Source organism: Psammomys obesus, unplaced genomic scaffold (assembly GCF_907164565.1).
Source record: "Psammomys obesus unplaced genomic scaffold, mPsaObe1.curated_primary_1811, whole genome shotgun sequence".
Classification (NCBI taxonomy): domain Eukaryota; kingdom Metazoa; phylum Chordata; class Mammalia; order Rodentia; family Muridae; genus Psammomys; species Psammomys obesus.
This window is the reverse complement of record NW_026596046.1, coordinates 7,299,151-7,327,144: the sequence shown is the minus strand read 5'-3', so window position 1 is coordinate 7,327,144 and position 27,994 is coordinate 7,299,151. Positions and strand designations below refer to the sequence as shown.

The 27,994-nt window shown below is 43.5% G+C and overlaps 1 long non-coding RNA gene across 1 annotated transcript in view; it reads right to left on the bottom strand.

Annotated features, from left to right (window-relative positions):
* Positions 1 to 27,994, bottom strand: part of LOC129688597 (uncharacterized) — an 89,836-nt gene that overhangs the window by 18,290 nt on the left and 43,552 nt on the right. The gene's annotated exons all lie outside the window — the stretch shown is intronic.

Below are 27,994 nucleotides of genomic sequence, written 5' to 3'. Positions count from 1 at the left end.
CCTGCCTATGTCAATCTGTAAGTGCTGATAGCATATACCCTTGACTCAAAGAATGGAGAGAGTGTGTAAAAGTGCATTCTTCCAGTGAGACACAAATTCGTTGTTATAGAGGAAAAGTTTTCCTCCAGAAACTCAGGGATCTCATCCAACATCTGACACCTTCCAGCACATATCTCTCCTCCACTTTACCTGTCAGCACAATGCTGCTGCCATCCTGAGTCCATGCACATGGGAGGCTGGCTTGAAGGCAGTGCAGGCCATGCCCTGCTCCTGACAGCAACTAACCATCAGAAGCTGGGAAGCCTGTCCCTGACAGCTGAGGACTTCTGCTGAACAGTGAGAAACTACTTCAATGCCTACACAGACCTTTATAATTCTTGTCATGGCATTGGCTATGAGATCATGTGAAACTCAAAAAAGTATCAAAATACTATAGTAACTGATAACTGACCTATTAAGGAATGTAATCCCTGACCCCATAGGCATATATCATTCTCATGAAATAGGAATATAAGAAGAAACAGAACATCCCAAGAAACATCTGTCTGTCAAAAAAAGAGATAAATGGCAGTTAGAAAAATAGTATCATTAAATATTCTTCACCATATAAGACATTAAGGATCTCTGGACTTTCTGTGAGGCATGCGGAGCTTGCCTTTATTCCTGTTCTAAGGTCAATCTTCTATAATTCACATCTCTTTCAGGCCAATCTTTTGAAACCAATGAAGTCACAAGCAACATTAAGACTTGAACACACAGTGAAGCATCCTATTGCCAGGTACCTCCATGTACAGCTCGGGTCTATGTTGAAAGTTTTACATGGTACTCTTTTATGAATACACAAGGAATTTGGCTTTGAAAGGTATTTTCATGGCCCCACCTAAATTCTCTAGTGCAATAGAAGCTGAGGAGGACCCTTCTAAGACATGCAACACTTTTGCATTCCTGTGAAGACTTCCATGGACTAGATCTCCAGTCTCATAGAGCACAATACACCCATATGCATGCAAAGATGTGTTAGCCTCCACATGGTTAAGCTTCCTGGAAAGATAAGTGGACCCAAATTGGTGTGTGTTGTGTAGTGATTTTCTCCACATTGAAGTATTCTTTCCATATTGTTCATATCTCCCCAAGAAACATTAGCACAACAGAGTGCTACAAGGAGCCCTTCCAAGGCAGAAAGGTATCTGAAAAAGAGTCAAAAGCATCTCTTCATGAAGAGCTTTGGCTGGGCTGGTCAGTAGGACAAACACATCCCCCCGCATCCTGTCACCACGATCAACCTAAAGAGAAGTCCAATCCAAGCTCCTGACTCAGTTCTTTCAAGATTTTCTCTTTGATTAGAACACCCCTTTTCTATTTTTTGATCATGCAAAACAGTTGCTTATTAACGAGCTTTCAAATTACATAAAGAAGGATGAAATGCACAGAAACACTAATATGCCCTGTGGCACTGTGCTTTGAGTGAAGGAAGGCACTCGTGTGTCAGTGAACAAGCGAACAGGAAGGACCCACTGTAGCAGAGGCAGAGTGGGAGAAATTCAGCCCAGAGTGAGAGGTGGGGGGCCAGGAAAAAAAAAAAAGATACTCTAAAAGGAAAGCAGACAGACACAGGCACATAGAGGCACACATCACAGGTACCTTAAATGACAAGAATTTCAGACCTGAATTACTGTTCAGTCATGTTTTATACCTTAAAACTTCATGTGGTTTCCCTAGCAAATGAACCAGGGTAGGGCAGAGGGCTGTCTCCAACACTGACTTTGTTGTCTGCTTTTGGATCACTTCCTTCCAGTGGGGGCTGCCTTGCCTTGCCTCAGTAGAACCAAATGCACTCAGTCCTACTTCGACTTGATGTGCTGGGGTGGATTGATATGGGGGCTCCCTTTTCTGAGAAGATGGTGAGGTAAGGAGGGGAGGGGGGGAAGGTTGGACCAGGAGGAGAGGAGGGAGGGGTCTTCTTTCAGGATGTAAAGTGAATAAATATATAAACTTGTATTAAAAAAAAACTTCAGTTTTCACAGATAATCATCACAGAAGCATGGGTGCATATGCAACAGACAAACAGTCACACGCTTACACACACACACACACACACACAAACACACACACACCCCTACCTTAACAATAATATGACGATTTTCCTCTGTATGCTCCTCTTCCTTTCCAGATGGTACCAATTAAGAGCAAGACCCCAATCCTAACAGATGTTAGCCAAACAAGCCCAAACTGAGGTTTAAAGCACAAAGTAAGACACATTTACTACACCCAAGAGAAGCAAAAATAAGTATCATGTATGCGCTGGGCCATTTGGGTTAACTTGAAATGACTAGAGCGCCCACCAAAAGCTGCAATTAGTTTCAACTTCTTTCTCCAATTTGTAATTAGCATATTAAATGTTGTGGCAGTATTTAACAAAATTCTGATCATCAGAATGCTTTTGACCTACTGGACTGGTCCTTGACTTCCTTTCAAAATGCAACGGACACCTCTAAGATTCTGCTTGTATTAGAACTGGGAACTTTTGAGGCTCTAACTCAGCAATATCAGCCACAAATATGTAGTTTGCTCTATGTCGGGGCAAAAAAAAAATCTTTTTCCAGTTCTCTCTGCTGGCTGTGGGCAAGCTCGGCTGGCAGGGCTTGGCAGAGCTGTATTTGGGATAGTGAGCAGAATGCCTAACTAGGAATTTCTGTCACCGCTTCACACCCCTTCCCAGCACTAATATTATCCTGAACGACAGGTGGCAGTAAAGAGACACCGTCTGCGGGAGCTAATTAAAGAGGTTTTTCTACTTCAGGAGGAGTTCTACAAATGCTGCTTAAAACCCAGGATTAGGAGGCAAGGGGAGGGGAACCTGATTCAAGCTTCTCTGCACACACGGTTCTGTTTCTACATATGCTGCACGTAGCTTGGGGGTTCTCCCATCAGCCTCTTCTCCCCTTTCAAGCAATCACCTGAGGATGTAAATGCTCTTACAGCGGAGAGCTCAGACTGTGCAATAGGTGAGTCTCCAACCGAAGACTCTGTACCTACCTGACCCCATGTGTGCAAATGTGGACACACGCAGACACACACACACACCGATTCCGCTAAGAGAGCTCGAGCTTGTCAAAAGCACAGATTCCAAAGCAGGAAAGCCAAGGGGTGCTTTGTGTGAAATCTGCCATATTACAGGAACATTTGGTTTCTGAACTGCCTTAAAATGGTGACCTTTTTTCAATTGCCAAATAAACATTCTGCAAGCTGCACTGGTGTGGAACAAAAGTATCATCCAATAGTCGATGACGTTGATCAAAGAGTTGTCTTTTAGGGCCTTTTGTCATTTTGACCAGAAAAAGGCATTTGCTTAAAATCTGAGCAGAAACTGGCTCACTTTGCTTTAAATGCACAAAAAAAAAAAAAAAGTATTTCACAAACGGCACAGCACACAGATCCCTGAACAAAACAACACATCCAAGAAGAGAGAGGGAAGGGGGGTGGAGCGGGAATAAAACATCCAGTTCCAGGGAATACATGACTAATTTTGAATTAAGGAAAACTGGAGGTGTCTGTCCCAGTGGGAGCTGTCCCCAAAGATCCGCAACTGCAAGCATTAATCATCAAAGCCTGGAAAATACAATCTGTAGTTCATCTAGTACATTTTGCCCAGAAGATACAATCTATGACAGTCATGCTTACCCACGGAGCTGCAGTCCACCTCCCAGTGACAAATCTGCAGTTAAGTCTGGCCAAATCTCACTGACTCATCTCCGTGCCACTCTCTGGGTCTCACCCAGTGAAGGCATAGGCTGGTCCCATCCTTCCTGCAGTCATACTGTTTGGCCTGTAGGCTGGGCAGCAAGCCCTACTTCTGGTTATAGGTTCAAATGAAAGAAAGGGGGACCTTGACCTTAATACCAGGATCAAGTCAACAAGTTAATCATCACGGCGAGCTATTGTGAGCTCTTTGGATATGACTCTCTTTTCTTTACTTTTCTCCCTTTTTTTTTTTTGTGTGTGTGTGTGTGTTTGTTTGTTTGTTTGTTTGTTTGTTTGTTTGTTTTTTAGATGGGGGTCTCACCATGTAGGCCACAGTGGTATGGAACTCACAATTCTGCCTCAACTTCAGAAGTGCCAGAACTACAGTCAAGCACCACCAACAATTCCAGCTACTTTTCTCTTTTCTTAGTATGTGGCAAACCCAGGTTCTCTGGCCGAAGAATGGGTGCATGGATGTGTGGACAGAGAGAGAGAGAGAGAGAGAGCTAGAAACACTGCAGAGAGAGAGAACTCCAGCTCTTTCTTGTCCTGCCAATCTGCTGAGGACACTAGTTCAAAACACATTGATTGTGGAGGACATTTTTCTTAGCCAAACTGCTCAAATGATTCTCAAGAACAAAGTATTTTTAAAGAAAATTTAATTTGCATTCAAAGACAATAAGTCCCCAAACACTAACTTTTGCAGGGTTGGGGGAGGGGTTATGGCTCAAAGGAAATGCTCAAGATAATGAAAATCTTATCTCAGAGACTGGATCACAATTTAAATTTCAAATAGCATAGGCTGCTCTGCCATCCCCACATCCATTTCTTTATGCAGCTGAAAACGTGGTGCTGCCATTGTCTGTATAGCTTGCCTTGAACCTTCTAGGTAAGAGAAGTTCTGACACCCAGAAGTTTTGGATCTACAAGCTTGAGAGGCTGCTCCTAGTATCTAGAATGATATAAATCCCAAGAAAGAGGAGCCAGAACTTTCACCATCGGTCCCTTATCATCTGGAAATACCAGCCACCTACCCACATCAGCCACTTAGAGGGGATTCAGGAGAGTCACTGATAAAATACAAGAAAACCTGTGTGTAACAAGCAACAAATCATATGTGTGTGTGTGTAAGATCCTTGAAATGGGCGGGGTGTATGTCATCTGCAAGTTTCCCTATCTGAAACTGCAATTTCACCGAGTGCTGTGTTCCTATTTACTGCTTCTAAAACGACGGGCTTCAGAGTAAAGTAATTCTGATGAGCTGTATCTGAGCTTTCTTTTTTTTTGCATTTTTTTATTTTATTAATTACACTTTATTCATTTTGTATCCCCCCATAAGCCCCTCTCTCCTCCCCTCCTGATCCCATCCTCCCTCCCCTTTCTGCATGCATGCCACTCCCCAAGTCCACTGATAGGGGAGGTTCTCTTCTCCTTTCTGATCTTAGTCTATCAGTTCTCATCAGAAGTGGCTGCATTGTCCTCTACCGTGGCCTGGTAAGGCTGCTCCCCCCTCAGGGGGAGGTGATCAAATAGCAGGCCAATCAGATTATGTCAGAGGCAGTCCCTCTTTCCATTACTATGTAACCCACTTGGACACTGAACTGCCATGGGCTACATCTGTGCAGGGGTTCTAGGTTATATCTGAACTTTCCATAAAAACAGGTATTCTACCATCAGAGGGGAGATCTGTGGTGTGGTTAGGTTTTACTACGCAGCATGATTGTATTCAGGTGGGTTATGCCTGGGGAGGCAGCCCCTTTCTCTCACCCTCCTAGTAGATGCTTGACTCTGTAAATCAACATGTCTGTCTGTCCTGATCTACAAACTCTTTCCAACACATCCATCCCGAAATTACTAAAAGCAAACCCTATAACTGTATGCCCCACCAGGCATAGCTATGTCCATGGAAGGGAATGCAGGGAAGTGCAGGTGCCATTGGCCAAAAGAGCTTTTCCAGAATTATCACAGGTTTTAAGGCAGCCTTCCCAGAAAGCACATATCAGTATCTTGTCTTCCAAAATATGGAAGAGATTGCCAGAGGTACGATCAGAGAGCCACCTAAGGCCTGAGTTTTAGGGGTCGGTAGTCTGAGAGGGGTGAGTCTTGAGCAGGAGCAGCTCCTGAAGGAAGGACACTCTGCCTCCAGTTGATCCCAGGTCTCCTCACTCCCTGCTCCTTCATCCTGTTTCTGTGAGAATAGGCTCAGCATCCCTTCCACTTGAGCAGTATGAGGGCCAAGAATCTAGGGTTTGGTTACACAGCCCCTTCTAGGAAGGGAAAAACAATCTAGATTTGTGAGGAAGGAGGCTGTGACTTTCAGCAAATGCATCGCATCACATAATCCCTCGCTGACTAGAAGCTGTGCCATCACTGCAGTGCCATTCACATTCGAGTTGACCCTTTCCTTTCCTTTCAACCCGGTGTACACAGCAGAGTACAAATTCACTGTCTGGTTAGGGTGATGAAGTACCTCAGCATGATGCTCACAGTCAGCCTCATGATTCTGCAGCTGGAAGACTTCAACCAACAGGGGTTGGAGTTGGCTCCTGCTGTGTGGGTATATTCACATCCTGGCTTCTGATGATTTGCTTTTAGCCTCTGACTCCTGTGGCTGCCTTCATGGTAACAACGTAGCACAATCTTGTATGCCTGTCTGACTTAGCAGTACCCTTTCTTGCTCAGCAGGGCACCAACCATAAGAGCCATATTGAGTTAAGGCACGGGATACAATTTTCAGAGTATCTTAATCACCTCTGCAGAGATGCTATCTCCAAATAAGGTCGCATGCTGGAAAACTGGGACTTATGTGAATCTGGGGACATCCAAGGCAACCCTGAGTAGGTCCCCTCTAGTGACTGATCAAAAATACACCTGTCAACCCAGATGGCCCTTGGTCAGCAGCTGTTCCCTTTCCATTTCTGTTCTGATATGGTATAGCTTTCTCCTCTCCTGCAAGCCCAAACCAAACCCTCTCCTGCAGCCAAGCTATAGTCCAGACATCCTGAATGGCCCCTCCACAGAGTGCTCCCAGGACAGGTTAGAGCATAACACTTTGCCTGGCCTTGACATCTGCTCTGAGCCACTCTGGCTACATCCTCTCAACACTCTGCCTCCACTACCAGTAATCTACAACTCCCTAACTAAGTGGTTCCAAGGACCCTTCGTGGCCTAAGTTTTAATGTTTCTACTCGCTGCATTGTAAGTGTCACTTCAGAGGGGTTATTAACTCAAGCATCTCAAATCATTCTCTCTCAAGAAAAAGCTGCCAGTCACAGACGGAGACAGAGGAAGTGCCTGACTGATTAGATGGACCCTCTGTCTCAAGGGGTCAACCGGGGTTCCCTCCCAGGTGACATCTAAGACAGGAAGCATGACAGCTTAACAGCATCCCAGGAGAGCAGGTGAGAAGGTAGAGAGGGAAAATGAGCTCAGGGCCAGGGGCCCTTCACACTCCTAAGGCAACAGCCCCATTCTGGGAGGGGTTATCCAGGGTTCCAATTGAGATGTGAGTTTTTACCTAATTGGTGGGGGTGCTGGAACAACACGCTTAACTTCTCCTAACCTCCCTCCTTCTTATAATGTAGGGACTAGATCGCTGGACCACTGGGCGTGCTCGGTAATTAAACATAGAAAGCCATTCCACACACTTACCTCGTCTAAGAGAAAGGGCTTCTAAGTAACTACCAAGTCTCCCTCAGTGGTCCTTTTAAAACAGTCTTCCACCTGGGTGTATACAGGCAGGTCCAGGAGAGGAAGTTTACGTGAAGGCAATTTGTAGCTAAACCAAGGACTTAGAAGCCAGCATAGGACACTCAGAGCCCTCTCCAAAGGGGTCAGTAACTGCGCGCGATTAGGATCAAGCACCCTCTGAGACTTCTCCAGTGTCTGGCAACCAAGGTCCCTGCGCTGAGGCTCTGAGCAAGCCGAGGTTGGGAGAGGCCGACGCTAGGTGGCGCTGCGCAGCAAAGAAGCCCGAGGCGGCTGCCTGTGAGGCGCCTGTCCTGAGTGAGGCCGTGGGGGGAGGTGAAGGAAGGAATGTTCTTGCAAGATCTCTCATCCCTAGGAAGACTCTTGATCTGTTCATGACTTACTTTTGCCTTCTCATTATAATTTGCTGATCTATACACCACCTTGTACATTTTAAAACGCACACCCCCAACACACACACACACACACACTTCGATGGTAAGACTCATGCATTTATCTGTTTTTCTTAATTAAAATGAGATTCGAAGAGCTGGTGCAGAAAGAAAACCAAATCAACCTTGTGATTCTTGCCCAGCCGATAAAGTCCGCTTTCCGTGAAGCGCAGTTGCAGAGATAATGCACAAATGAAATGAAGAGAGCTGGCTTTAAAAATAAACCGGTTTCTGATGAAATTCAACGCGCCGCACTCAGCGGGGCAGGAATTCCACTTCTAGAAGAGTGTTGACACGGCTGTCCACAAGTCTCTGCAGAACTCAAAGCAGCTCTGCTCAAAGTGGCCTCAGTAGGGGTGGGGCCGCAGCCCAGAAAGCTTGTCATTCAAGAGTGGGGACTGAGCTTGAGCCCATGGAAAAAGCTAGAGTAAGGGTGCTCCCAATCCCAGTGCCGGGGGAGACAGACAGATAGAGCTCCCTGGGAAGCCAACCCAGGCTTATCAGAGAGCACCAGGCCAATGAAAGACCTTGACTCAAAAGAAAAAGAAAATGTGAATAGCTTCTTAGGAAGAAAAAGAGGAAGGAAGGAAGGAAGGAAGGAAGGAAGGAAGGAAGGAAGGAAGGACCTTTGGCCCCCTTGAACATCACACTCACATTTGTGCCCATGACATGCACACAGACACAATAAGAGAGAACAAGCTAAATTTGGAAACATCCTAAATAACCCTATGAGCAATAAGAAGTTATGGAGAGCACTGGGCTTCATGAGAGGACTCTGGTACAAAAGATAGCCATTGTCCATTTCCAGACATTCCCAAACACACAAACCAGCTGGCAGTCACAGACAGCAGATCAGGGTGACATCCTGCCCAGAGTGAGACAAACACGGAGCGTTCTGGAATAGCTCCACCTGAGCCGGGTAGCCACCCATGTGTGGAGATCTGGAAATATTCGAAGAGCTGAAGCGGTTAGGGTTGCGGCAGAGCTAAGCTTGTCAACGGCTCTCCCGCCCTGCTTACATCTTTTTAAGATTTCTCCCGACACACTTTCCATCCAGTGTGAAGAATACGGCCTCCATGCAGCATCTGTCCCTCCCGTCTAAATTTTTTTGTTTTGTTTTGAATAATTTAGCTAAAGACTTCATTAGTTGTGTTTTAAGTGCCTAGGCTTCCAACTAATGAATTGTCCAAATCCCCATCATCAAACTTCCATTTCAGTCATTAGAACCTTAATTGTCAAGCAGCTGAAATGATTCCTATTGTTTATTCTAATTGCTATTAGGAAGATGCACCAGAATTATTTGTAATTTATTAGCCACATAAAAATAATGAGGAATAAATAAAGCTCTTTGCCCTGCAGCGATTTTCAAGGTGCAGGAGGAGCATGTTTAAGTACAGCTGCTCCTGGCTGTTCTGTCTCTACCCAATGCCTCTATCTGCCCTGCTAACTCACAGTTGCCCCTTTCCCACCTGGGAGAGCACCTGAGGCCCTCACGGGTCGCTTACTATGGCCCCAATCAACATCCAATTTAGGAAAGGAACTGGTCTTTACCATTACACCCTCCTGCTGATTGAATTCATGCTCACTAGCCACTCATGATGTCACAGTACCAAACATAGGCAAACAGGTTACCTATTATATTCCTGGCCAGGGGACAGGAGCCAGGGGCATAGCACCCAGAAATTTCAGAACTGAGCAAATGGCTAAGTCAGTAATGTGCCAGCCTTGGAAGCATCGGAACCTGAATTCAGCAGTGCTCATGTTTAAAAATAACGAAACTGAGTGTGGTGATGTATGCTTATAATCCAAGCACTCGGGAATTGGAAATTGGCAGATCCCTGGGGCTCTCTGGACAGCCAGTCTAGCCTACTTGCTAAGTTTGAGGCTGGTGAGAAAGACTGTTGAAAATTAGCTTTAAAAGAGGGAGATGGAGGGTCTTCTCATGCAGGAGCACGCATATGTATGCTCACTTGCACACCCAAGAAAACACACACACAAACAAGAAGTTGTGGCCAACATTGGCAGACAGGAGGCGCGTAGAAGTAGAACAATATGCCTGTCTGAGGGGACAAGTGGGAGTCAATTCCCAAACCGCAGACCCTAGAGCAAGATCTAGAGTGGGGACAGTTTCCTTCAGACAGAGGATGTAGCTGTGTCTGTCACCTGCCCCCACCACCCAGGACAATCTATTTCCAGTTTGTCTTCATTGCTGCTGTAGCTAGCTTTGCCAACTGAGATTTTTCTTTGGGAGAACTGAGTTGCTGTCATGAGCAAGGTCTCTCTGATGCACATCTAAAGGGGAAGAGCTTCAGGAAAGCACAAGGACTCACAAGGGCTTTGAATCCCAGCAGAGAAATAGACTAAAACTGACAAATGGAGTCCGCTTCCCCACCTCGTCCTCATCCCTTGTACCCATTTGGCCTTTCCTTGAGGTTCTTGCAGATTCTTCTTCCGGTTAGAGTCGGGTGTCCCAGCCATGTGCCCTAGCGAGCAAGGCTTACACGCACTTCTCATCATGTTATGACAAAGGGTGCCAGCACTCCCAGACACAAATGTATTCACAGCCCGTGCTTTATTTATTTGACTAATTCTTCATATACTATCTTTGTATGAAGAACAGGTCCAGAGCCTCCACAGTTTATAGTTATCATCGCAGCACTGGTGGCCCACATCTGGAATCCCAGCACTTGGAAGGACAACATAGGGACATCCCAACTGCAGAGCCAATGTAGATGATATAACAAGAATGTCTCCAGATAAAATAATTTGATTAAAAACATCACCCTAAAACCTCATGGTGGTCATACTCTTTCCTTTCCCATCTATAAACAAAGACAATAAAGATTCCCACTAGGCCACTAAGAGGCCTCAGTGAGTAAAGGCACTTGATGCCAAGGCAGATGAACTCAGTCTAACCACCTGGAACCCATATGATGGAAGGAAAAGGTCACCTCCCACATGTTGTCCTCTGACCTCCTTGTGCGCACTGTGGCACAAGAACACACACACACACACAAATAAATGTATAAATTAATAAGACTTTATTACATTTTTATTTTTTTAATTTTTCATCAGTATATTTTGATTCTATTTTTCCTCTTACCCAAGTCTTTCCAAATCTTTCCCACATCCAACGCTAGAAGCTTCTTAGATATACACATACAAAAGGAATATAACTGGAGTTACCGTATATGGTGATTTGAATGAGAAGGGCTCCCATAGACTCACATCTCTAAGTACTTGGTCCCCAGCTGGTAGAGCTATTTGGGAAGGATGAGGGGTGTGGCTTTTTAGAAAAGGTGTGTCACTGGGGGCAGGCTTTGAGGTTTCAGAAGCCATCTGTCATGCCCACTGCAGGCTCTGTCCCTTGCACGATCTTAGAGATGTGAGCACTCAGCGATGCTACCTGAATCCTGCTATCCCACTCTGCTCTGATGGACTCCAAGCCTCTGGATGTCAGAGAAACATGGGAACTCTTTGAAAGCCTGAATCTTCTCTAGTGGTGGGGATCAAAGAGAGCACCTTGAACATGCTAGGCGACTGCTCTACCGCTGAAGTCCCTCCCTGCTTTTAGGTTAAATGGAAAAAAATAATAATAAAAGAAGCCAAAAGTGACCAGAGACCAGCCTAATCATTTTAACCTCAGCCTGGCCATACTCCTGGATAGAAAGAGTGTCTGTGAATACAGGACTTCCTCTTCTCTTGGGTTTCCTTAAAGCTTTGTGCTCAGGGCTGCCTGCTCCTTCACTGGTGTGGGGCAAGTTTACTCTTCCATCAACTTCCACTGAAATCAACCACCTCGAGCTCAAGACGCTACAATGAAAACTTTCAGCATGCAAACCTGTATCTTCTTCCCCAGACACAGACTACTTCAGTTAGCTTCCGTTGGGTCTTAGACCATACATTTTTATTTGTTTCATTCTTGACTACATTGCAGCATGCTAGATAACAGCAATCATGGTTTGATTTGTTTATTTGTTTTCATTTTGAGACAGTGTCTCACGTATCCCAAGCTGGTACCCAACCTTCCAAGTAACTCAGGATGACCTTAATCTTCTGAGCTTCCTGCCATGACCGGGGCTGACTAGCAGGTTCAGAGGATTAGTCCATTATCGTCAGGGAGGGAAGCATGGCAGCTCGAAGGCAGACATGGTGCTGGAGAAGGAGCTGAGAGTTTCGCATCTGGATTGGCAAGCAGCAGGAAGGAGTGAGTCACGAGGCCTGGCCTGAGCTTCTGAAACCTCAAAGCCCATCCCCAGACACAGTTCTTCAACAGGGCCACACCTGCTCCTACAAGGCCACACCTCTAACAACACCATGCTCTATGAGCTTACGTAGGCCATTTTCATTCTGACCACCATGGACAAAGGACTGACAACAAATCAGAGAAACTTGGCTCCTCCACTGTACTCAAAGAAATGCCACACCAGGTCTGTCAAAGTTTTATTTCTAATATGGCATGCAGTATGTGGGAGCTTAAAACTCTGCCTTTGAAGGCTAATTCAGTGTAAAGTAAGGGGTAGGGGATTACAGAAGGCACACATCCAGGAAACAAGGACAATGTGGGAACGTTTCTCCAGAGAAGTAAAGGCCAAGGTCAGGCTCCAGGTTGTTGGACTCAAGACAGCACAGAGGTGCATCTGCCCCAAAACAAAGAAGAACACTAGGACCAGAGGGGAAGAAACCATCACTGGCTCTCTTCATGCAATTGAGCTTCATCATAGAGTTATAGACACTGCCCTGGCTCAAAGGAAACAATGACTTAGAACAGCCTCCCCAGATGCTACGCAGAGACAGAAAGGCAAAGCAAGAAAACCTCCGGATGCCAATGGAGCCCAACAAGAATCCAGGCGAGGCCCTGGGTAGCCTGAAGCGAAGAGGGATCAAGGTCCTGAGATGGGGGTTGAGAGGAGACAAAGAGCTGTGAGTGGCGACTGGCAGGTTGACAGGATGACAGGATGTGCTAAGCGAGTGTCCCAGCTTTCTGGCTTGTACCAGCATCAAGACAAGCACAATCAGCTAAGACTGGCTCATACTGTTCCAGGACACCTCAGCCCAGAACCATCTTATTTCTTCTGTAGAGAAGCTCTGGATTTGTGCCTGCGAGTGTGTGAATGCCTGGGTCCTGCTATCCCTTATGGAAACACTGAGAAAATCCTCTCTCTGGTGAGAGGTTAGCACTCGATGAGAATGAATTTGCAGAGAAATGTTCCAAAGTTTTCTGTGAAGATGAGAAGCAGCAGGTGAATTTTGTAGAGACTAGAACATGACAGCCACCTTTACAGGAAAATAATCACAGCCGATCTCCAAATGCGTGCTTCTCATATGGCAGCGTCAGATGAGAACCTCTTCTCAGGTTTAGTGTGAAAAGCCCTCTGGACATCAAGAAAGAACATCACTACAAAGAGAAAAGACCACGCTACGAGAACCATCTATCAGCGCTGTTCCAACTGTGGCAGCCCAGAGACTGTGCACATGCAGTTACTGTGATGGCCACAAGAGGACACTCTAACATGTTCATGCCAGAAGCACAGCAGCAGGAGGCTGAGCCTAAGGCTTGGAAATAGCCATCATTAGCATTCTCTCTTGGGAGAACAGAAAAGAAAAAAAAAATGCACAAAATGCAAGCAAGTCCTACCACATCAATGCCTGATACCAAGCTCTAAGAGAGAATGTAATATTTATTTAAATCTACAAGTAGAACTAAATTATGATAGAACTACAGGTAGAAAAGATAAAGATCATAAATAAACTTTTTGAATAAAAAATTAAGGCTTAAGAATCACCAAACAGGAAATACAGGGAAAGGCACATATGCAGAGAATGCTGAAAAGGGAACCACCAAAACCCCTTTACATTGACTTCCGTGACATTCCTGTGGCTCTTGTTTCTGTTTTTGTTTTTATCAGAAACAATTTCTAAGAAGCTGTGATTGAGACTTACAGCTTTTAAACACTACACAAACAATATGGGATGAACAATATGATCAGCCAGCTCCTGGACCTGAGAAAAACAACAAATAAGACCGTATTCAAATGGATAATAAAACCAAAGGCAGAATTTCCAAATAAGAAATGGGGAGTGGGTGAGGAAATTAAGGTTTTCTAGGAAACATGCAAAGTACAAAATTGACCCCAGAAGAGGGAGAAAACATAAATAGGACAATTGGAATGGGAAAACACAGAAAAAAAAATGCAGTACTGCGAAATTTATGAATGGAGTTACATTCTTATGACAAAAAAAAAAATCCTGTAATTTGTTTTAAAGGATATTTTGTGACAGCCATCTTGATAAAGAATTTAATCCCAGCTCTCTGGAGGCAGAGGCAAGTAGGTCCCTGTGAATTTTAGGGTTAGCCTGATCTACATACTGGGTTTCCAGGCCAGCCTTGGCTATACATAGAGAAAAGACAAAACAACAACAGCAATAATAATGAGGAGGAAGACTAGGAGGAGGAAGATGAGGAGGATGAGGATTAGGATGATGCTGATGATAATGCTAATGATGATGAAGATGAGGTTTCTTTGAATAATCTTGTCAAAGTTTGACCAGAACCTGGATTCCATCACTAGTACTGAAATAGAATTTCTTAAAGAAAAAAAGCAGCTGGACATGATGGTACATGCCTCTAATCCTGGCACTTGGGAGGAAGAGGCAAGTGGATCTCTGTGAGTTTGAGGCCAACATGGTCTACAGAGAGAGAGTTCCCGAACATCCAGGGCTGTTACACAGAGAAACTCTGTCTGGAAAAACCAAATGGGCAGAGGAAGGAAGGTTGAGAAAAGTAGTATATGTGAGCTACCGTATAAGATGGAAAGATTCACTCACATCGTTTTCTGATAGCAACACTCTGATGGGGCCTGGGAAGAGTACTGTCTCTGGACTTGAATCTCGGCTCCAGTGCTTTGTAGCTAGCTGTGTGACAGTGAGCTTATCTCTTTAGCTTCTCAGGGTGTGCCTCAGTTTCCTCATTAGTAACTTAGCAACGACATAGAGTTCCAAACTCGTAGAACTACAAAGAAGTGGGATGATGAATACAAAGCACCCTAGAACAGTATCTAATAGTCATAGACACTTACAAAATATTGCACACGGGGATCTTTAATACCTGGAGTTACTGCTTGGAGTCCAGGAGGGCTCAAGCACATTCCCGGATCAGCAATGTCACAGCCCCTCATTAAGAACAGTGTCGTGCTTGCATAGAACCAACACACATGTTCCTGGACACTTTTTTTAATTTTATTTTTCTTATTAGTTACATTTTGTTAACTCTGTGTCCCAGCTGTATCCCGCTCCCTCATTCCCTCCCCAACCCCACACTCTCTCCCTGGTCTCCTCCCTGCCCCTTTCCAAGTCCACTGATAGGGGACTCCTGGACACTTTAAATCAGCCTTAATTTGATTACAATGTCAAATACAAGGTGATGCTGTGTAAATGGTTGTTTGGGGCCTGGAGCAGGGACTAATGATGGGAACATGGCCTGTACCTGTTTAGTACTGCCAGTTTGGATACAGAACCCACATACAGAGGTCCATCTATGTACACTCCCCACCACCCTACAAAAAGCAAACAAACAAAAAGCACAACACAAACAAAACTGATGATACCTAAGAAGGCATTTCTATCAGTTCCCCTGGAATACTGGGGGTGAAATGGGGATAATGAGCAGAAGCAGGTTTGTAGCCTTGCTAGTACACCAGGACCTGCCTGAGCTTCCTGAGCTTCTGCAAAACTGCACAGCACAGAGCTGTGCTCTGTGGAGTCACCAGCCCTCTGGGTTTTGTGTTAGCCCCTCCCTGCATCTAAAAACACATATTCCATATCCAACAAGTGCCTGGCCCAACCTGAGACCCACACCAAGGAAGAGAGCCAACCCCCGACACTATCAACAACACTCTGCTGTGCTTGCAGACAGGAGCCTAGCACAGCTGTCCTCTGAGAGGCTCCACCCAACCATGGATGGAAACAAATGCTGACACTCACAGCCAAACATTGGGTGGAGTGCAGCCAGCCTTGTGGAAGAGTTGGGGGAAGGATAGAAGGACCTGGAGAGGACAGGAACTCACAAGAAGACCAACAAAGCCAACTCATCTGGGCCCAGAGGGGCTTGCGGAGACTGAGGCACCAACCAAGGACCATGTATGAACTGGACCTAGGCCCCCTACATGGATATAGCTGATGGGTAGCTCCGGCTTCATATGAGATCCCTAGTAAGGGGAACAAGGGCTGTGTCTGACATAGACTCTGTTGCCAGCTTTTCAATCACTTCCCCCTGGCTGGGCTGCCTCACCATATCACAGGGGAAGAGTACATACTGAGTTCTGACAGGACTTGATAAGCTGGGATGGGTCTTAGTGGGGGTTTCCCTTTTCTGAGGGGTAGGTGAGGGGGAAAGGGGGAAAGAGAGAGGGAGGGTAGGACCAGGAGGAGAGGAGGGAGGGGGTTATGATTAAGATGCAAAGCTAATTAATTAATTGATTAATTAATTAATTAAAATACATTCCATTTAAAGATGGAATGTATTTTAATCAGGTCTAACACAACTATACACAGCTAGTCACAACTTAGCACAGCTGTATGCTTTATACAACATAAAATAGACATGGGCAAAATAAGAGCAAAATCAGGATAAATTATAGCCCACATAGCCTTGTCTTTTAAAGAAGAAATCATTTCCTAAGAAGACTGAGGAAACTTATGCTCAGGAGATGAGGGAGCAGGCCTGGGCAGAGCAAACGGTGCTGTGGATAGATATAGGACAGTTTATCAAGTAGAGTTTCAACAGGCCTCAGTAAATTGACACATAAAGTAGAGAGTTTCAAACACACCCTGAGCACAGGGTTGGTCTGTTTAATTACCACACTTGGAAACAGGTATGCCCTTTGACCAAGCTGCTCTCTATAGCAACCTTTCAGAGGCAAAATCACATACAGGGAAAGATAGTTGTAGCAACAGTTTTTCTAAAGAAATGCCCAAATGCTTTAGGATGGTGGTTAAACTATGTTCTGTCCAGTAAGGTAGTGTATGGGATGGCTATTTCACTATGTGAAAGAGCATAGTGTCTATCTAAGAAGCTCCTTTAGAATGAGAAGGTTAAAAGTTAAAGACAGTAACATACAATGAGCTCCTCTTTGTGTCATGCCTATACCTGTACATACATGACTTACAGTGATATAGTTTCATAACATATTTAAAGGCACAGCACAGGTACTCCTGGCCTTCCTGTGCCCAGTGCCTCCCAGACATCGTCCCAGGTCCTTTTCTATACATTAACTTAGTTCCTATAAAACTGTCAATAAGTGTAACTGGTTTTTGCTTTATTTTTTTACTTTTAACAATATAAATGTTGTCACTGTGTATATTGTTCCAAAATTTGCATTTTTTACAAAAAATATTTTGGAGACCTAATGAGATGGGTGAGCACATAAGAGACCTTGGTGTGCAACCAGGATGACATGAATTCTAATCCCCAGATCTTATGTGGAAAGCCAGGGTGGTCACATGGATGCCTTTAACTCCAACACTGGGAGTCAGAAGCTAGAGGATCTCTAGGGCTTGCTGACTACCAGCCCAGCTTCAGGCTCAGGGAGACACTGTCTCGAGGAAGTAGGGAATGATAGAGTCCATGGTCCTCTGACTTCTACACACATGCACACACCATCTATGTATTCATGTATACAGAGAGAGAGAGAGAGAGAGAGAGAGAAATACCTCAGAAGAGTTATTATCTATCACTACATTAATATTTGCCTTCTTGTCATAGCAACTTTCTTTGTGTGTTTCTGGAAGCTCTCTCTCACTGCTTCTGGACTAACGGTCACTCAGTTGGTTCCCAGCTTTCTCCTCTAGTCAACATTCTCTATGCAACCTCTGCATATCTGCCTCTTGGTCACTTTTCTCCATTTTGCATGATTTCTTAGGATGCTTTTATTTTATAATATGAAAGAAATTTCAAACCAATATAAACGGTGTGAATAAGAGAAAAAATATTTTACTTCCCAAACCCAAGAACTGTGCGGCATTGATCATCCCATCTGATGTATAACACATGGGCCTGTGAGATCCTCGGTAGGTAAAAGAGTTACTGTCAAGCGTGGAGTTCAGTCTCTGGCACCCACACGGTGCAGGGAGAGAAGCAACTCCTGAAACCCGTCTCTGATCTCCACGTGCATGCTTTGACACCCCCTAGCACCAAATTAAATAAACTGATGGACAGACATAAATGTTTAAAGAGGTAACACACAAATCAAGTATGGTGCTGTATTCCTGTAATCCAAGCACTGAAGAAGCTGGGACAACAATGAATTAAAAATAAAAAGATTGTAAGTTTGAGGCCAATCAGAGCTACATAGCAAGATTCTATCCCAAAGGAACTGAAAGAGAAGCAGACCATGTAAAGGGGTGGCAGGCATTCAAAGAGGGGTGTCGGGCCATTGTAGAGTTAAAGGAAGTCCTGAAAACAATGACACATTTTTCTCAGGAGGATTTTGCAAAGCATAAACGTAAATTCGTGGTCTGGCTGAATGGATCCATGCCATGGCACTTACCGGCCAGTGCCAGTGGGGTGTTTAGGGACAACTGCACCTAACTAAAACCTGATGAAGAACAAGCCTATCTCCTGGTGCACCTCCCAGTGACAGGCCATTGGGCTAGACAAATGGATTGCCAGGCAGCCACCATCCATCTTACAGCCTTCACTCCATCATTACCAACCAACAAAAGCCTTTATGACTATCTCCCCATGACTCATTACCTTGTCTCTTCTCTAACAGGTAAGTGATTTCTAACAGGTAAATGCTTTCTAACAGGAATAGTGAGGAAAGACCTGCCCTTCAAGTGAAAACAAAAATATCTTAGGTAAGTGAGATAATCTCTTCTTATCTCTGAATTTTTATATAAGCTACAAACCCCTGTGTCACTTCTCAGACCCAAAGGAGCAGTGGAAATCACAGGGGAAAGAGAAAACAAACACACACAGAAAGAGAGAGACAGACACAGACAGAGAAATGTCTTCTGAAGAACCCTCAGTTAGGGAAAGATCCTTTCATATTTTGTCCTATCAGAAAGACAGAGATTGGAAACAGAAGTCCCCCTTATTAAATACCAAAGCAGAGGGTGTATTTTTGTTCAGTGGAACTGTGATGTGATCCTCTTATGAATAGATAAAAATATTTTTAAGAAGAAAAATAAATAGATAAATAGAAAAAAGAATAAATGGATAGATAGGTAGGTAGGTAGGTAGATAGATAGATAGATAGATAGATAGATAGATAGATAGATAGATAGATGATTTGGCTTGGCCAGTCTTAAATCTTGTATGCTTGTTCACTGTAGTCATGGGTAAACTACCTTAATATGAGTATCTGGGAAAAATGAGAACACAAGAACAGATTCTTAAAAAAATTACCTATGGGTTTCACCTAAGAGTCCCATGATGTTGTCAAGACTTGAAAAAAAGGGGAGACTGAGATGTCAAAGAGCTGTTTGGGTTGATTTCTCTCATTTTCAAGGCGTTTTAGAAGGATCAACAGTTCTGCATTGCACTGGCAGTTAGATCTTAAAATCATGTCTAACAGGCAGGCCTTTACAGAAATACCATCATGTCCCACTGTTTTCCTGTACTCATTTTGAACCTTTTTTTGTGTGTGTGGGGAGGGGGGATCATTAGCATCAGGGTTCTGGAAATTTCTAGTACAATTAAAACACTCCTCTCTAGCCAAGCCTGGTGGTGCACACCTTTAATCCCAGCACTTGGAAGATGGATCACCATGAGTTCGATGCAAGCCTAGTGTACAGAGTAAATCCAGGATAGCCAAGGCTTCACAGAGAAACCCTGTCTCAGGAAAAAAAAAAAAAAAAAAAAGAACTCCTCTCACTTCTTTCTTCCCACACTTCCTCAGCCTATCCCTTCTCATTTCCCTTCTGTTGGGTCTGTTCCCTGGGAAGAACTAACACAGAAGATAAGAGAACTCCAAAGGTGATCAAACCCTTCTTTGGGAAGCAGTCACCACACTGATGCTCTAGAGAGTGTTCCTCTCTAGTACTGGGAGGACATGGTCATGACAAGCATGCCTGCTGAGCTGGGCTGAGGTGGAAACCCTTCCACAGAACACTTGGCATGTCTTTAGCACTGGAGGTCGGTGCGTTCAGAGCCATTTAATAAAAATGCATCCCCCACCTCTGCTATAGTTAGAAATACAGCATAACTCAGTTCTGACTTCCTTAAGTGAAATGGGCTGAACCATTCAGCACTCTACTGCAGCTGGCCTGGCATGCAGAGACAGAGGCTAGCAGGACAGCTAACTTCTTGTGATCAAAGCGGAAATGCCTAGAGAAATGTAGAGATTTAACCTCTGTATTGATAAGCTCCTACATAAATCACCAGCGCTTCACTCCGATTTCTTGCACTGTGGCAAGAATGAATTCCCTGTTTACTAAGCCAGATTTTGTTGCAGCTAAATTCAGTCCCTAGACAAGATGGCACAGGACATAAAGATGAAAATCCAGCTGAACAGACTGTATAGTAGGTTGGGAGGGGGCAGACGTCTAATCAAGCCATATCAAGCAGAATATGAAAAGCAGAACTTAAAAGTGAGCACACTATGGAACCAGAAGGAGAAATGTGTTGTGTTGCCATGGTAGCCAAGATGCTCTCCTGAAGGTGTAAAAGTCATCATTCCTTTGCAAAATGGGATTCCTTCTTCTAAGGAGGGCTGGGAACCTCATATCAAGATTATATCATGAAAAAGGAATGGTGGCCAGGGGCAAGATGTTATGGTCCCAAGTAGTGACTCTCAATCTGTGGGTCATGACCCCCTTTGGGGTTGCATATCAGATAGCCTGCATAACAGATATTTCTATTCTGACTCATAGCGGTAGCAAAATTACAGCTATGAAGTAGCAATGAAATGATTTTATGGTTGGGAGGGGTCACCACAACATGAGAAATGGTATTAAAATGGTCACAGCATTAGGAAGGTTGAGAACCACTGGCTTCAAGGAACAGGATAACTTCCTGAGAAGGACACAGTGGTCCCACTCAGGGCTTGATCATATCAGACAAACATGTCTTTCTCAATTTTTGCTGTCCCTAAATGATCCTCACTCTTTCCCTTTGTATATTGGGTAGTACTCTCTGCTTATATTCCTTTACAGGAATATAATTTTCTGCAATGAAAGCCCAGTATGCAGGATTTGCAAGAACCTTCCTACAGCAAGCTTGTCTGAAAGGTGGTAGACGGTTCATTCCTGTTTAGTAGCTACTGGAGTTTGGAGCTCTGACACTCAATAACAAGTTCTTCAAACATGCATAAAGACCATATTTACTATTTCATTCAATTATTCCATGCCAAGAATAATAGAGTATTATAAAAGTAGTTTTCTTAGAAAAAAAAACTTTTTTAAAAAAATTATATTGAATTGCAATGGGATTCAGTCTTTGTTGAGAGCTGTGCTTAGCTCGCAGATGGAATATTGAGAACAGTGCTAAATCACAGATGGTATATTTTTTCCTATATTTCACAAAACAGGCCATTTCTACCACTTTTTTCTTTTACATTTTGCTCTTGGTAATCCTGTAGATTGAAAAAAAAATACTAAACTAAAAAGAAACGTGAAAGCATTTACTTTTAGTGCTGTTTATATTCTTACTCTTTAGAGGACGAATACATTATTGAATATTCTGTGGCATAATTTACTTAAAAAACTCAGAATGTAATTCATTTTAGGTGAGCAATTTGTTTTATGAGCCGTGCATGTTTATTTGGGGTTGCGCTGATTTTTTTATTGAGTGCAATAAAGACACTTCTTATCAATTGATTTGTTGTATCAGCAACGGGCCGCCTTCCAGATTGAAGCATGGAGGCCTTGTGGAGGACATTATCCAGAGTATAATTTCACCACATACATGAATCCGGGGGCATCAGGGCTGTGTGCCCTGCCTATTATAACCTCATTTATAGGATTGCTGCTTGATGGAGCATTATCTGTCCCCACACAGTGTATAACACACTTGTCAAACGGGCTCTCCCTCTCTGATGAGCTCAGTACATACACGATCGTGCCAACTTTTATACCAACTGATAAAATCAGAAGTTCAAAAGTTCGCATTTAGTCCCATGTGGCACGGAAACACGAAGAGCTATCGGCGGATGGGTCCTGCGGATCATTCATTGAGATGGAGGCTGTGCACTGGAAGCTTTCCATCGCTGCTTTAACGGCTTTCAAACAGGACCTGGAAGTGATTCCTATTCCAGATACGGGCACTGTGTTCTACAGATCTCCAGCCCTCCACACAGCATGCGTGTGGTGAACACTATCCTTTGGGGCTGACTGACCATGACTCGCAAGACCGTGGGGCCCACAAAGAGCCTGTTATAAGTGCTGTCGCGTCTACAGGGATTGCAGCATTAACACTTTCCTGATTGGGAAAAAAATGCACTTTGATAATGAAACCATGTTGGTGATCTCTTAAAAGTGTATATCACAGCGGCCTGGGAGACATCCCACTGCAGCTCAGGGAAGCCAAGCCTGAAGCAGATGCAAGAGACATGCACACACCCACCAGAGCAGAGCAGAGAGAGTCAACAGCTGTGCAGATGGGCTCGAGGATGTAAAATCAGAAAGCTATGTCTTTAGAAGAGTATTTTTTTTATTCCTCAGATATCACATCTGGCTGCATCAAGTTGTCATTATGACATAGTATTTAAGATGATTTAATGGGTTGTTGCAGTGTGAGAATCTTGGAGTTTATTTAACTACGGTGCAGTAACAGGATGTTGGATGTTTAAATGATGCTCTGACGAAGCAGATAAAAAGATGTTCTTGGTGTGGAATGACTTCATTATATACATTTTACTGTAGTCAGTATAAATATGGATATTCAAACATAAACAGAATGTAGGATTATGTGGGAGTGGAAGTGATGCTTGGTGGAGGAAATGCAAAGTGAGCCACATGTGCCAAAACACAGAAAACTACTCATCCTTCGAGATTCATGAGGTGTGCTGACCGTGTTTGAACACAGAGTGCCACAATATAAATGTGCCGTTCACCTACTCTCCCCATCTCGCAAAGCAAATCCCCTGATTGGGCTTCTGCTGCCGCCTAGCCAGTCCCTTGCTTGGATTACTAGATACCGTGGATCTGGGAAGCCTCCTGACTCCATTTCCACATCCTCACCTCCCCCCACACACATGGTCCCCTAACAACACAACCTATTTTCACATCCTTCCACACATGCACAGTATTTTAAAATCATATTATGTATGCTTCCATAGGCAGACGCTTCACCACTGTGACAAAGCTTCTGGCAAAGACAAGGGAAGGCTTATTTACTTTGGCTCATGGACATAGAGGTTCTACTCCATCATGGGCCAGGGACCCAGTTGAGGAGTGCCATTCATATGGCAACAGCTGTAGAGCAGAAAGAATAGCAGAGAGGAATCTAGGACAAGATACAGCTCCAAATATCTACCACAGGTGACCTGCTTTCCCCAGATAGGTCCCACCATTGAAGCTTCCTCAAAGAGCACTACAAGCCGAAGACCAAGATTTCACTCCATGAGCCTTGGAGGTGGGGGTGGGGCACTTGCTAACCCTCACAGGATCAAATAATCATACTGACCTTTGAGTCCACTTTGGGACTTTGGGCTGGAGTTACCAAGAAACAGGAAATACAGAAACTTCACATTCTTCTCCTCAAAAGGCTCAGGGAACAGTGAGGAAGAGAAGGCAGGAAGAATCGAAGAGCCAGAGGACAGTGATGTGCCTCTGAAATGCTGTTCTCTGAACATGACATGGCAACTCCACAGAAAACTTCAGAGCAGTTCTGGTTACCCATACATGAGCTGCACAACATCAAGCCAGTTAAAACTTCCAGCATGCAACAGAGTCCGTGTAATAGACAGGACCTGCCCAACTCACTAGGGAACCCAATGAAGATCATACTGCCCATCAGTTTCATATTTGTAGGGGGCCTAGTCCAGCCCACACATGCTCTTTGGTTGAGACTTCCATCTCTGTAAGCCCTCATGTGTCTAGTTTAGCTAACTCTGATGGTCTTTTTGAAGCATTCTTGCTCCTCAGTGTCCTTCTCTCCTTCCCTCCTACTCTTCCACAGGACTCCCAAGATCCGCCTAATGCTTGGCTGTGAGTCTCAGCATCTGATTCCACCAGGGGGTAGAGAGATCTCTCAGAGAATGGTGAAGTTAAGCTCCTGTCTGTATACATAGCAGAGTATAGTTAAGGGTGTCAGGGGTTGGCTCTCTCCCCGTGGGTGGGCGTCAGGTTGGGCCAGGCACTGGTTGGTCATTCCCTCAGTATCTACTCTATCTTTAAGTCTGCACATCTCGTAGCCTTACTGGCTAAGGAGGAGCTCAATCCTGATGCAACTTGATGTGCTGAGGTAGGTTGGAGGGAACTCCCCTTTTCTGAGAGCAAAGGGAGGGGGATTGGATGAAGAGGGTGTGAGGAAGGGACTGGAAAGAGAGGAGGGAGGGGGCCATGATTGGGATGTAAAGTAAATATATAAAGTTAAAATAAATTTAAGAAAAAACTTCCAGCATAGAGATGGGAAGGGGCAGCATAACTCCATCCATAGCTGAGGACCTATTGTCAGTCACTGGCTGTTGAGGGAAAGACATGTCACTTTTCTTCAGGAGAATGGTCATTGATAGGTTCCTCGTGCCCCAATGGATGACTCTATGCACACACACGTATGAATAGTATTGGTGGACTCGCTGTGTTTAAAGCTATTTTTTTTTTAAGGAACACAGAGTTCTTCCTCTAGGACCTACAATGTTAGAGGAATTGAAGAAGTGTGTGGGATGGTATAACTCAGATATGTGGGTGAACATGTCTAGGGAAGAGCATGTTGCCTTTTCCCAGTTCTTAGTGAAACCCAAAATACATAAGTAAAAAAGAGAAAGTAAAGTGGGGAGGGTGGTGAAGAGAAAGAGAGAGGGAGACCTAACTTCAAGCCACAGGGAAAAAGAGAAGGGGAGAGGAAGAAATAAAGATGGAGAAGGGAGGGAGAAGAGAGTTATTGCTTTTTAAGTAAAATGGGTGTGATTGAAAATGGAGATATTTGCAGTTAATTTTTTTAAAAAGTCTTTATAATAGGTCAATCCTTTTTGCCTTGTGTTTCACACACAAAAAAGAAATCTGTATATATGCAGGTACCTTGTACACAGACTTTTCCCACTTTAGACCAAACTGCTCAAGGCCCACATCTTTGTACCACCCTGATCTTTAATTGATCGCTCACTTTTTAAAGTAGGCACTCCAAAGTTTGCTTTGAAGAGTAGAGTCCCTGTAATTTCAAGTTTCCAGGAAGTTGATCGAAGAGGACATTGATAGCTGTTGGGAAGAGAGAACGCTGTGGAGCGAATTCAATCTCAAACTTTTAGTTAAATAAAATCAAGCAGAAAGTAGAGCAGTTTTTACGTAGCAAGGCAAACCGAACATTTTAGATTCATTATTCTGAACCGCTTGGCGTGTCAGAAAACCCTTGAGAAGTTTCTGAGCCCATAAACATCCTCAAACTGTAAATCCAATAAACTGACTTATGAAACTGTATGGAAAATTAGAAGGTGTTAACTATTGCAGTCTGAGAACACTGATGTCCACCAGTGATAGTTTAAAATTCCTCAGTCCTGATGATTCTTTTTCTCAACAAAAAAAGAAAAGTATCATATGGTCTCTAAGCTTTCTCCATCAAGAGTCATGGTTTCTTGTTTCCACTGGAAGCCCTGGTCTGAAACCTTGTTAGCCCTTCTTGCATACATATTCCCTCCACAGGTGACAAAAAGAAAGAAGTCAAAAAGGAGACATATCACAGTTGTCAATGAGCTGAACCACTACCCAAAGGGCAAAGCACCTCTCCAGAGTACTTACAAAGCTAGCGTAGGAAACAAACCACTCAGTTTCATATCAGACCGGCCGCCCCTTGGTGATAGTATCTAAATACCAGGTATCTGCATGCATATGTGGACAAGTCCATGTTCTTCAATCATCTTTCCACTACAGAGGTCAACCCCTTTATCTCTCCATATAAGTCCAAACCCAGTAACAGTCTTGTTTTCTTACTGTCTTAAGAAAGAGAAGAACGTGGAAGGAAAGAGAAACAGCATGCTCTGCACTGCTCTGTTTTTCTCTCAGATGCAGCTCCTGCAAACCTTTGATTAGACCCCGAAAAATGACCACACATTCAATAATCTGAAGCAAAAGGTTAATGGTGTTGTTACAAACTATTAGCCCTTTTAAAAATCATTATCTCCTTGTTTTTTATAGCAATATTACCTTCACCTTTTCATGAACCCTCTCCACCAGCTGTTTCCCTCTGTCATAAAGTTTGCAGCGCATCACCATAGGAATAGGATAAACGCCACGCTTTATCAATCAAGCCTAAGGCTTCTTACAGCTACAACTGTAAAGGAGTTTATTGCAAGTTTCTGTTTTGATTTGTAAATTGTCCTTAAGTAAAAACACACCTGAAGCCAAAGTATGCAGAATGTTAAAATGCAACACGGTGTCTCACAGAAGTCGGAATCATAAAATTTGATAGCAAAAGAAAAAGCAAAGCATGATGGGAGAACGGATGCAGACTGGTTTTCTTGGTAAGCCACACCTTTGAATCTCTAGCTAGCCACCACCAAATTCCAAGATAGCAGGCTTTATACCACCTCGCAGTTCCCTAGTGCTTTTGAACATACACAGGGCTACTAAAAAAAAAAAAAAAAAAAGTCAACACCACTCAAAAACAGATATAATAAGAACATTGCTGAATCACAATGCAATAAAATTAAAAGTTTACAATAAAAGATCTCAAAACATCAGGCACTTAAAATGCACTCCTACGTTAACAGAGACAGTGAAACAGTTACATCTAAATGGCAACAATTATTAAAGTTTCTGTGTTATAACTGAAGTGGTACTTCCTGAAGCTTTTGAAAGATTAAAAATAAAAGAACCAAATGTTCAAACAAAACAGACATATAAAAGTAGGAAAATATATTCCAATAAGGATATGGGAAAGAATAAGAATGAAATTTATTTTAGGGGAAAACCAGTGAACAACAAAACAAAAATGTAGATCCTTGAGAGGATGATAGTTAAATGTCAATCTCTAGCAAAAATGATGAAGAAAAAACAGAGGAGCTTAGAAAACCCAGCATAATACAGAATTAAGGGGGAATGTGGGCATAAGAAGACATGGGTTATACTTAGTGCAATATTATACCAATTGGTTTGAAAAGGAATGAAATGTAATTTTTTTCCTGTGTGTGTTACATGTTTGTGTGAACGGAAACACAAGAATATGTTTGGTGCATATAGAAGCCAGAGAATAACATTAGCTATTATTCCCCAGATGCCGTTCATCTAGGTTTTTGAGATAAAGTCTCTCAATAGCCTTGTGCTCACCACATAGTCTAGACTAGCTGGCATATAAGCTCCAGAGATGTGCTGTCTCTGCCTCTCCATAGCTTGGATTTGAAGTATCTGGCACCACCATGCCCAGCTGTTCCTCGGGGATTTTGAAGATTGCATTCAGATCATACCATGCTTGCCCAGCAAACATTTTACCATCTCAGAGATGTAAATTGTTCTTTTTTTTTTTAAAAAAAAAAAAAAAAAAAAAGGAGTATTTAAAAAAGGAGCATTTTAACCACCAAATGTTTCAAAACAAGTTTGGAATAGGTAGAAGATCACTAAAATATTTAATCAGCTGTCAAAGTGTAAAAGCATTCACCAACCAAATGCACATATGTGTGAATGTGTGTGTGTTTATACTTGTATGTATCTTCTGTATCTATAATTTATCTTTAGGAACACAGGAAGGAGAAAGTGTCATCAAAACTTACACAGTCATCAGATTACACCCAAATTGCTTCATATTAACAAAAAGATAATAATTGACTTTATTTCTTGGGCATTCTTCTGAATACCACACTGGAACGGGTCCTTGTGAGTTCAGGAGAAAGCAACTGTTGCCACCACCAGCACTGCTGTGCAATACTATACTAGAAACCCTAGCCCATGACATATGCAAAAGAAAGAAAGAAAGAAAGAAAGAAAGAAAGAAAGAAAGAAAGAAAGAAAGAAAGAAAGAAAGA